Source organism: Tamandua tetradactyla, chromosome 7 (genome assembly GCF_023851605.1).
Source record: "Tamandua tetradactyla isolate mTamTet1 chromosome 7, mTamTet1.pri, whole genome shotgun sequence".
In the NCBI taxonomy this organism is placed as follows: domain Eukaryota; kingdom Metazoa; phylum Chordata; class Mammalia; order Pilosa; family Myrmecophagidae; genus Tamandua; species Tamandua tetradactyla.
The window spans coordinates 93,095,570-93,104,681 of NC_135333.1; the positions used below are offsets into that span (position 1 = coordinate 93,095,570).

Sequence of the window (9,112 nt, forward strand, 5' to 3'; positions counted from 1 at the left end):
TGTTTAGACAACTTTGATTAGTTGTTTCAAAATCTGTGTCTCCTTCAGATTTTTAATTTGATCATTTGCTTTGGTGATATCTTCTTGCCTCTTCATGTGCTTTGTGATTTTTTGTTGGTTTCTTGGCATTCAATTATCCAGATAAGGTTATTTTGAAAGTTCATTTCCCTCAGTCATCTAATATTTTGTAGTTGCTTGGGTTTGCATTGAATGTCTCCTTTGGCACTTCATTTGTCAGTCATTCCCAGGCAAACCAGGGCCAGGGTCTCACACAGGAGATGTAAACATTTTCAGAAATTTGTGATGGGCTGGGTATGAAAGAAGTTTGCCAGACTGCACTTTCCAAGAGCAACACCTCTTCCCCACAACCAAGCCTCTCCCTGATTGCAGCTGCCTGCAACAGTGGGACCCAACCAGGCAACAATCCAATCGGGGCTGCAGTTCTCCATGGGTGCTGGAAGCCACTGACTCCATAGTTAGGGGGTGGGCACGGGGCACCTTGGTAAGACCTTGCCTGTGGGCACAATGTGTCTTGTGATTCCCAGGCTCCCTCATGGAATGATCTCGGGCTCGGGGACTGAGAGGTTCAACTTCTCCAGCCAGCAGTTTGCCCAGGAGTGCTCTGCTTTTTGCTGGCCAGCCATATCTGGGTTTGATTTAGGGCACAGCTTTGTCATTTGGGTCATCTGTATTTCTCAGCCAAAACCAAAATAGGATCAGATTCCCATGTAGAGGGTGTAGGCCAGTTCCAATCAGTCTGGGATAAGGTCTAGAGAGGCTCTGAAAAGCCCTGTAATATTCCCTTGTTCTTTGCAGTCTCCCTAGCAGATGGTGATATTCAGTGATTTAATTGTCCTCAGAAGCTGTTTACTTTCTGAAGCCCAGGCTACATATGACTAAGCAGGGCTGAAAGTAGGGGGTTCCTGTGCACTCACTTTGCCAGCCAAAATCTGACTCTATATGGGGCTGTGTACCCCACTGTAGTTGTAGGGTAGGATTCCCACAGCTGCCCCCATCTGCAGCCATCCCACAGGCAAGAATCAGGCCACCCACTGTTTCCCTCAAGGGTAGGCGATGAGTACCAGGATCCAGGGCTGGAAACACAGTTTCTTTCCACATTTTCTCAGACTCTTCATCCCTCACTGACCTGGACCTTGAAATGTCCTCCCTTGTTGCCTGAGTCCCCAAACAGTTGATTTGGGTATTTTCTGCCTGGCTGCTTGCTGCTTTTAGGAAAGACTTTGTCATTGCCTTCCTAAGCCTCCATTCTGGAAATTCCTCCTGTTGCTTGTGCCAGTCTGAAACTGTTGTGTACCCCAGAAAGCCAGGTTCTTAAATCCTGATTCAATATTGCTGGGTGGAATCTTTTTGATTAAGTTGTTTCCATGGAGCTGTGACCCACCCAGTTGTGAGTGGGTCCTTTTGATTAGGTGGTTTCCATGGAGATGTGTCCATACCCATTCATGATGGTTCACTTACTGGAGTCCTTCAAGAGGGAACCATTTTCAAAAAACCTTCAGAGTTTTCACAGAACTTTGGAGTTGCAGAAAGAAGATGCTCCTGGGAAACTGTTTTGAAACCAGAAGCCAAAGGACCAGCAGACACCAGCCATATGCCTTCCCAGACCAGCTTTTCTTGGGTCAGGATATCTTTCCTAGATGTCTTAGTTTGGATATCTTTATGGTCTTAGCACTGTAAACTTGTAATTTAATATATTTCCTTTTTAAAAGTCATTCCATTTCTGCTATATTGCATTCCAGCAGCATTAACAAATTAAAACACTGCTTTTTTGTATTCTGTCCTCCCCCATGGCTTAAGTCCATAGGGACTCTGTGGGCTTGGGTCTCTCTGTCTGAGTATAGTGGGGGTATCTGTCTTATTGCTGTGAGAGATTTTATAGCCTGTGTCCCCGGTTGGAGGTGGGAGGGGTCCTGGCTGCTGCTTCTGTGTGCTTCCTGCTGTGTGGGACTGAGTGAGGAGGAGCGGAGAGGACCAGCTGGTCCAGGGTGGACATTTCCTACAAATGAAAAGACATTTATCTTTCTTCATTCAGTGTTTGTGGGAAGCTTCTCCAGTCTACACCTTCCTCTAGAATTCTGAACAAATTAGAATTGTCCTTTTCTTCTTTGAATCTCTGGGGAGAGGTTTGTAGTAGCTGCTTACATCGCTATGTTGATGATGTCACTAATTGTAAGTTTTTGTAATTAAAACTTTTATAATGGATATGTTTAACAACAGGCTTACAAATTTTCTGGAAATTTAACAGTATTGTCAATCAATATAAGTTGATTCCTGAACAGTCAGATGAAATAAAATTGGCAATGTATTATATTTTAGAATTCATGTGATTAGTATGGAAGGTTGTCATTATATGATTTTACTACTTAAAATATTTTTATAATACAAAATTTTTTCTTTAAAAAAATTGATAGCAACCCCAAAGAAAAATGGAAAAAACAAAGAAACAGGTAGCCCAAAACCTGGAACATAAATCCTCTTCTTTTCCCCATTTAAAATCTTTAGTAAAGCCTATAAAAACAAAACCAAATGAAAAAACAAACCAAAACACCCAGAACCACTACATGGTAGCTAATGGGGAAGTAAATTCAGAAACTCAGGTGATTATCAGTTTGTAGATGATGAGACCCATTACTGATGGCTATTTTTGAAAAGAGAACAAATAAGGAGGAAACCTCTAAAAGTCTGATTTTTCTATATAAATCATTTAGTACAGTTATCAGTGGTAATGTAAATTCACCCTCACAGATGGCCTAAGGTCTACTCTCTTCCTCCCTAGCAAGAACTGCTACATAATTTGTGGGACCCAGAGCAAAATGAAAATGTGGGGACCTTTTGTTCAGAAAATTATAAAAATTTTAAGTTGGGAAAAGCAGACATTAAGCATGATGTCCTTCTAAGCGTGAAGTCCTGTGCGATTACACAGGTCGCATACCCATGAAGTCAGCCTTACTTTGTTCTTTTGAGCTAGTGTGAGTACCTTTGGCAGTCAATGGTCTTGGAACAGGCAAATTTAGTGGGTTCTGGGCACAACTACCAAATAAAATAGCCACCATAAGTCAATGGCATGGGTTGCATCCTACGTTATTAAAGGAGTTGGAGAACTTAGCTCATGGATCTTTCTTTGCCAAGAAGTAAAGATTATAACTGGAACTAAACAATTTCCCTTCAGAAATAAAACTCTCCCAGCTTTACTCATTCTGCTGTTAAGTGTTATTTCTTGGCTTGTTTTTTTTTATCTGCGAGTTAGCCAAAAGAGCTACAAGTGAATCTTTTCAGGCCCCTGGGTGGCTTACACAAAAATAATACCTGCCTTTTGGAGTTGATTTGTAGCTATGTTTCTGTGAGTGAGAAAGCTAGGATTTGGTTGTTGTTGATGCTTTTGTTTTTAAATAATTTTAAGTCTTCTTTGCTCAGCTTAGGAACACGCTGAATACTGTGGTCTTGGTGAGCTCGTAAAAGACAAGGTAGAGACAAATTCTTGCTTCACAGTCTTGTTTTCACATTCTAATTCGTTCATTGATTTCATTTGCTCTCCCTCTTATGTTGTTTGGAAGATATGGGGAGCATTTTGTCTACCAGATAACTTTTAATTTCTCTGAGAATGAGCATTACACCTATCTTCTAAGACACAGTTTCCTGGGACTGCTGTAATTACCATTACCTGGTCATTGCTGACCTGTTTGTATTTATGGAAACACTCAAACGTTGATTTTTGCTCTTCATGCTTGGCCCTAAATCAGATAACAACTACCAAAGGGTAGTATCAGGAGTAGCAATAATGGCAAACCCATGGCACATGCCACAAACCCTCTTCTGCTCTGTGACCATGAAAAACCTAATTAAGCAACTATGATAGTCTTGCATATTATTTTCAGGTGTAATCTTACAATCCTTTTCAACACAGTCCTTCAAACTGCCATTCTCTACTGATAGGTTGGTTATGAGTTGAAACCCCTCTGCCATCTCTGCGTTGGTGTTGTATGGCTGCTAGGAGGCATGAGTCTTAAAACACAATAATGCCTTCCATATAATTAGAAGTGTGACATGTACACAGTGTTTCCATATATACATTTCTTTCACTTTTTTTTTTTAGGTTTAGATGTTATCAAACTTATGTTCTAGTTTGCTAGCTGCCAGAATGCAATATAGTAGAAATGGAATGGTCATGAAAATGTCCCAATTAAAGCACGTCTTTAGAAATGTCCAATCTAAGGCATCCAGGGAGAGATACCTTGATTCAAGAAGGCCAATAAAGTTCAGGGTTTCTCTCTCAAGAGGAAAGGTACATGGCAAACACCATCAGGGTTTCTCTCTCATCTGAAAGGCACTCGGCGGACATGGCATCATCTGCTAACTTCCTCTCCAGGCCTCAAGAAGCTCCCCCAGGGGCATTCTCCTCATCTCCAAAGGTCACTGGCTGATGGACTCGGTGGTTCTCTTGGTCTTGTGGCTCTGGTCGGCTCTGCTGTGGCCTTCTTGTTATTCTTAAAAGACATTCTTCAAAAAAAATTCTCCTCTTTTATAGGATCCCAATAAACTAATCAAGACCCACTTGGAACGAGTGGAGACACATCTCCATCTAATCACGTTTAATACCCGCATTTGATTGAGTCATATCTCCATGGAGATAATCTAATTAAAGTTTCCAACACACAATACTGAATAGGGATTAGTAAAAATGGCTGTCCTTGCAAAATGGGGTTAGGATTAAAACATGGCTTTTCTAGGGTACCTAAAGCCTTTAAAACCAGCACAACTTGTATTTTAATAAATGTGTTTCTGATAAATGTTAAGCAGGACAGAAAGGATTACACCTTTTGTACTTGGGGTATTTTATTCGGAGTTTTACCTAAGAATTGTAACTGTTCTGCAAATATCTGGCTAGATAAGTGAAAACTAACAGAGGAGGATTAAATTGCCATATAAGTGCATTCCTATGAATAAGATCCTGAGAAAATGTGAAAATCCTGTGAAAAATACCGAGAGCAATTTTTAAAGAAAGACAATAAAAATTTAGACTCAAGTGCCCTGATGGCTAATTTAATTTTAGCCATAATTTATCACCATTTAATCGAATCCTGAGTGTTTTTGTCTACCCCAAAATTGGAAATTACTTTTTTATGGATAAAGGAGGATTCCATTTTAGCTCTGTTCCTTAGCAGTAGGAAAATTTTGGTAGTTGTTAAGGGTTTTCATAAAAAAAAAAAAAATCTCTCCACCTACTCACACCTGTTCTGAAACCAAATTGTTTGTTTTTCTTTGAAGGTGTTACAGTCTAGATGTGCACAGAGAACTGGGCCTTTCACTGCCAGATCATCACTACAGTGGGTTCCAATTTCCTAAACTGCAGAAATACCTCAAAAGGTGATGGGGAAGATTTAAATCAGCTAAGAGCTTAGAATAGTGCCTGACACACAGTTAGTGTGCTCATTAAAACTTAGCTATGATTGAAACAAAAGTACTTCACCAATGCATGGTGCTAATATACATTGTAATATGGGATCCTGCATTTTATGCATGAAAAAGAAAAAATAATGTTAGCTATAATGAAAGATGATATTAATATTTTTTTCTCTATGTCTTTTTTCTCAATAATTTTCTTGCTACTTCTGTTCCTCTCTGTCATGAGCAGGTTCATGCATCAACTTGGCCAGGTGGTGGTGCCCATTTGTCTGATTGGGTAAGCACTGGTCTGCCTGTTGCTATGAGCATTTCATGGACTTAAATCATGAACACGTTGGCTACGTCCTCAGTTGATTGCATTTGTAATCAGCAAAGGGGACTGTCTTCTATAATGAGTGATGCTTAATCTAATCACCAGAATGCTTTTAAAGAGGATTCAAAAGACATAATCACTTTTCCTGCTTGAGCCAGCCAGCCTCTCCTGAGAGTTCATTGAGAGTCATCATCGGACCTGCCAGCTTGTGGCCAGCCCTGCAGATATTGGACCCCTACACCCCTACAGTTATGTGAGACACTTTAATAAATTTTATATTTATGGATATTTCCTGCTGATTCTGTTTCTCTAGAGAACCCTAGCTAATACAGATTGGTACAGGGAGTGGTTCTTAAGAAACAGAATCTTAAAAATGGGTTTTCATGATTGGTTTTCTGCTCTGACTAGACTCAAATGCACTAAGGACTCTGTTTTCCATTATCAGAATAACACTGCCAATCTATGGGGTGAACTGGCAAAAGAGATGGTCAAAATATCACCATTGGTTTCTTCTAATGCTTCACTTATATGAAGCCAGCCTCTGGGGGATAATGTTTTTGACACCTTTATGGAGTTTTGTAGAATTAGGAGACATAGAAATGTTGGCTGGTTGTAGTTAGATATGCTGTATACATTGAGGAGGGAAAGGGATGAGCTGAAGGCTTCAAATGAGAAGCTTACAGGTCGTATGACAGATGTAAAAGTTTCTGAGTGCCCTGAAGGAAAATCTTATTTTCTATAGCTGCAGAGTTGAGATCTGTGAAAATCAGACTCAGAAACTGAAATCTCAATCTTGCTTGCTGTCTGCCATTAAAGTAAGGGCATTGATTGGAAAGGAGAGGGACCCTGAAATATGGGATGGTGACATATGGATTGATAATGATGGCAGTGGAGAGGTTGAAACCCTAGATATTGCTGAGTCTTTTCTAGATAACCTCATAATAGTCTGCCCTGAGGACATAGCCACCCCACCTCCAGCCTGCCCTGAGGAGTTGGCCATCCAACCTCCACATGAATGGATTAATCCTAGAGTGATTAATCCTGTTGTACCAGATGAAACTGCAAACGAATGCCCTGAAGCATTTGGCTTGGAAGATACTTCTAATTCTTTTCATGATCCACCCCCACAACCCTTCTTTTCTTCCAGACCTATAACTAAAGTCCCAACAGGCCCCAGAACGTGAGGTACAAAGTGTCACCCATGAGGAGGTACAGTATACTCAAAAACAACTGCATAAGTTTTCCAGTTCATATAGACAGAAATCAGGGGAATATGTGTGGCCATGGATTTTATGGGTGTGGGATAATGGTGGGAGGAATATAAAGCTGGATTAGGCTGAATTTATGGATATGGGCCCACTAAGCAGAGATTCAGCACTCAATCTCTAGCTTGATGGATTAGAAAAGGCATTAACAGTTTGGATGGTTGGCTGAAACATGAATTAAAAGGTGGTTGGCATTACCTGATGTTGAAATGCCAGACCTGCCCTGGTATAATGAAGATGAGAGGATCCAACAGCTTAGAGAGATTGGAGTGTTAGAGTGGATCTATCAAGTAAAGCCTGCTCATACACCCCAGAAATGTCTAGAAGATGCACCTTTTACCAGAACTGTAAGAAATAAAGTTGTGAGACTAGCTCCATCATCCCTGAAAAGCTCTGTAATTGCCCTTCTCTGTAGGCCAGATATTACTGTGCAAACTGCTGTCACTGAGCTGGAATCCTTAAACACAATGGGGATGACTGGATCCTGAGTTGGCAGAAGCCAGGTGGCAGCACTTAATTGCCAAAGGCAAGGTGGACATGGCTATTACAATGGACAGAAGACTCAAAACAGGAGTCAAAATAATATGACTTGCAGAGACTTGGGGCACTGGCTAGTAGATCATGGGGTACCTAGAAGTACAATAGACGGGCAGTCTACTAAATTCTTGTTTGAGCTGTATAAGCAAAAGAGTTCTAGGTCAAGTGAACAGAAGTCTAATTTGAATCACAAAAGCAGAGAGTCATGATCCCTTAATCAATCTCCAGACTTGAGAAAGTTTATAGACCCAGAGCCCCTTGAATGAGGGGGAGGCCATGTCCCTTTGGGGGAGGACCCTCTTACACTGCCACAAATTTATACTGTTAATCTTCCTCCAAGCCTTTCCCAAGGAGACCAACAGCCTTTTACCAAGGTAACTGTGCATTGAGAAAAAGGAAATGATCAGATATTTTGAGGATTATTAGACACTGGTTCAGAAGTGACATTAATCCAGGGGACCCAAAAGATCACTCAGAGTGGGGACTTATGGAAGTCAGGTGATCAATGGCATTTTAGCTAAGGTCTCTCTCACAGTGGATCTAGTTGGTCCCCACACCCATTCTGCAGTTATTTCCCAAGTTCCAGAGTGCATAATTGGAATGGACATACTGAGCAACTGGAAGAATCTCCGCATTGGCTCTCTGACTCATGGAGTGAGGGTTATTATGGTAGAAAAGGCCAAGTGGAAGCTACTAGAACTAACCCTGTCTAGCAAAATAATAAATCAGAAGCACTACCAGATTCCTGCAGGGATTGCAGAGATTACTGCCATGCTTAAGGACTTGAAGGTTGCAAGGGTGGTGATTCCCTCCACATCCCCATTCAACTCTCCTGTTTGGCCTGTGCAGAAAACAGATGGGTCTTGGAGGATGACAGTGGATTATTGTAAACTCAGCCAGGTGGTAACTCCAATTGCAGCTGCTGTTCCAGATATGGTACCATTGCTTGAGAAAATCAATACATCCCCTGGTACCTGGAGTGCAGCTATTGATCTGGCAATTTTTTTTTTCTCAATAGCTATTAGTAAGGACCACCAGAAACAGTTTTCTTTTAGCTGACAAGGTCAGTAATATACTTTCACTGTCCTACCTCAGGGGTATATCAACTCTCCAGCCCCATGTCATAATCTTGTCCACAGGGAACTTGATCATTTCTCTCTCCCACAAGACATCACACTGGTCCATTATATTGATGATATCATGTTTATTGGGCCTAGTGAGCAAGAAGTAGCAACTACTCTAGACTTGCTGGTAAGATATTTGTGTGTCAGAGGATGGGAGATAAATCCAACAAAAATACAGGGGCCTTCCACCTCAGTGAAATTTCTAGGTGTCCATTGGTGTTGGGCATGTCAAGATATCCCTCCTAAGGTGAAGGATAAGTTGTTGCATCTGGCCCCTCATTTGACCAAAAAGAGGCACAACACCTAGTTGGTCTCTTTGGTTTTGGCCACAACATAGTCCTCATTTGGGTGTGCTACTCTGGCCCATTTATCAAGTGGCCAGAAAAGCAGCTAATTTTGAGTAGGGACCTGAATAAGAGGAGGCTCTGCGACAGGTCCAGGCTGCTGTA

At 41.2% G+C, this 9,112-nt stretch overlaps 1 long non-coding RNA gene across 1 annotated transcript; it reads left to right on the forward strand.

Annotated features, from left to right (window-relative positions):
• Positions 1–5,302: 5,302 nt before the first annotated feature.
• LOC143689868 (uncharacterized) lies at positions 5,303–5,986 on the forward strand. The gene is made up of 3 exons (XR_013178943.1): positions 5,303–5,385; positions 5,654–5,701; positions 5,843–5,986. It is a non-coding gene; the product is annotated as an uncharacterized LOC143689868 (long non-coding RNA).
• The last annotated feature ends 3,126 nt before the right edge of the window (positions 5,987–9,112 follow it).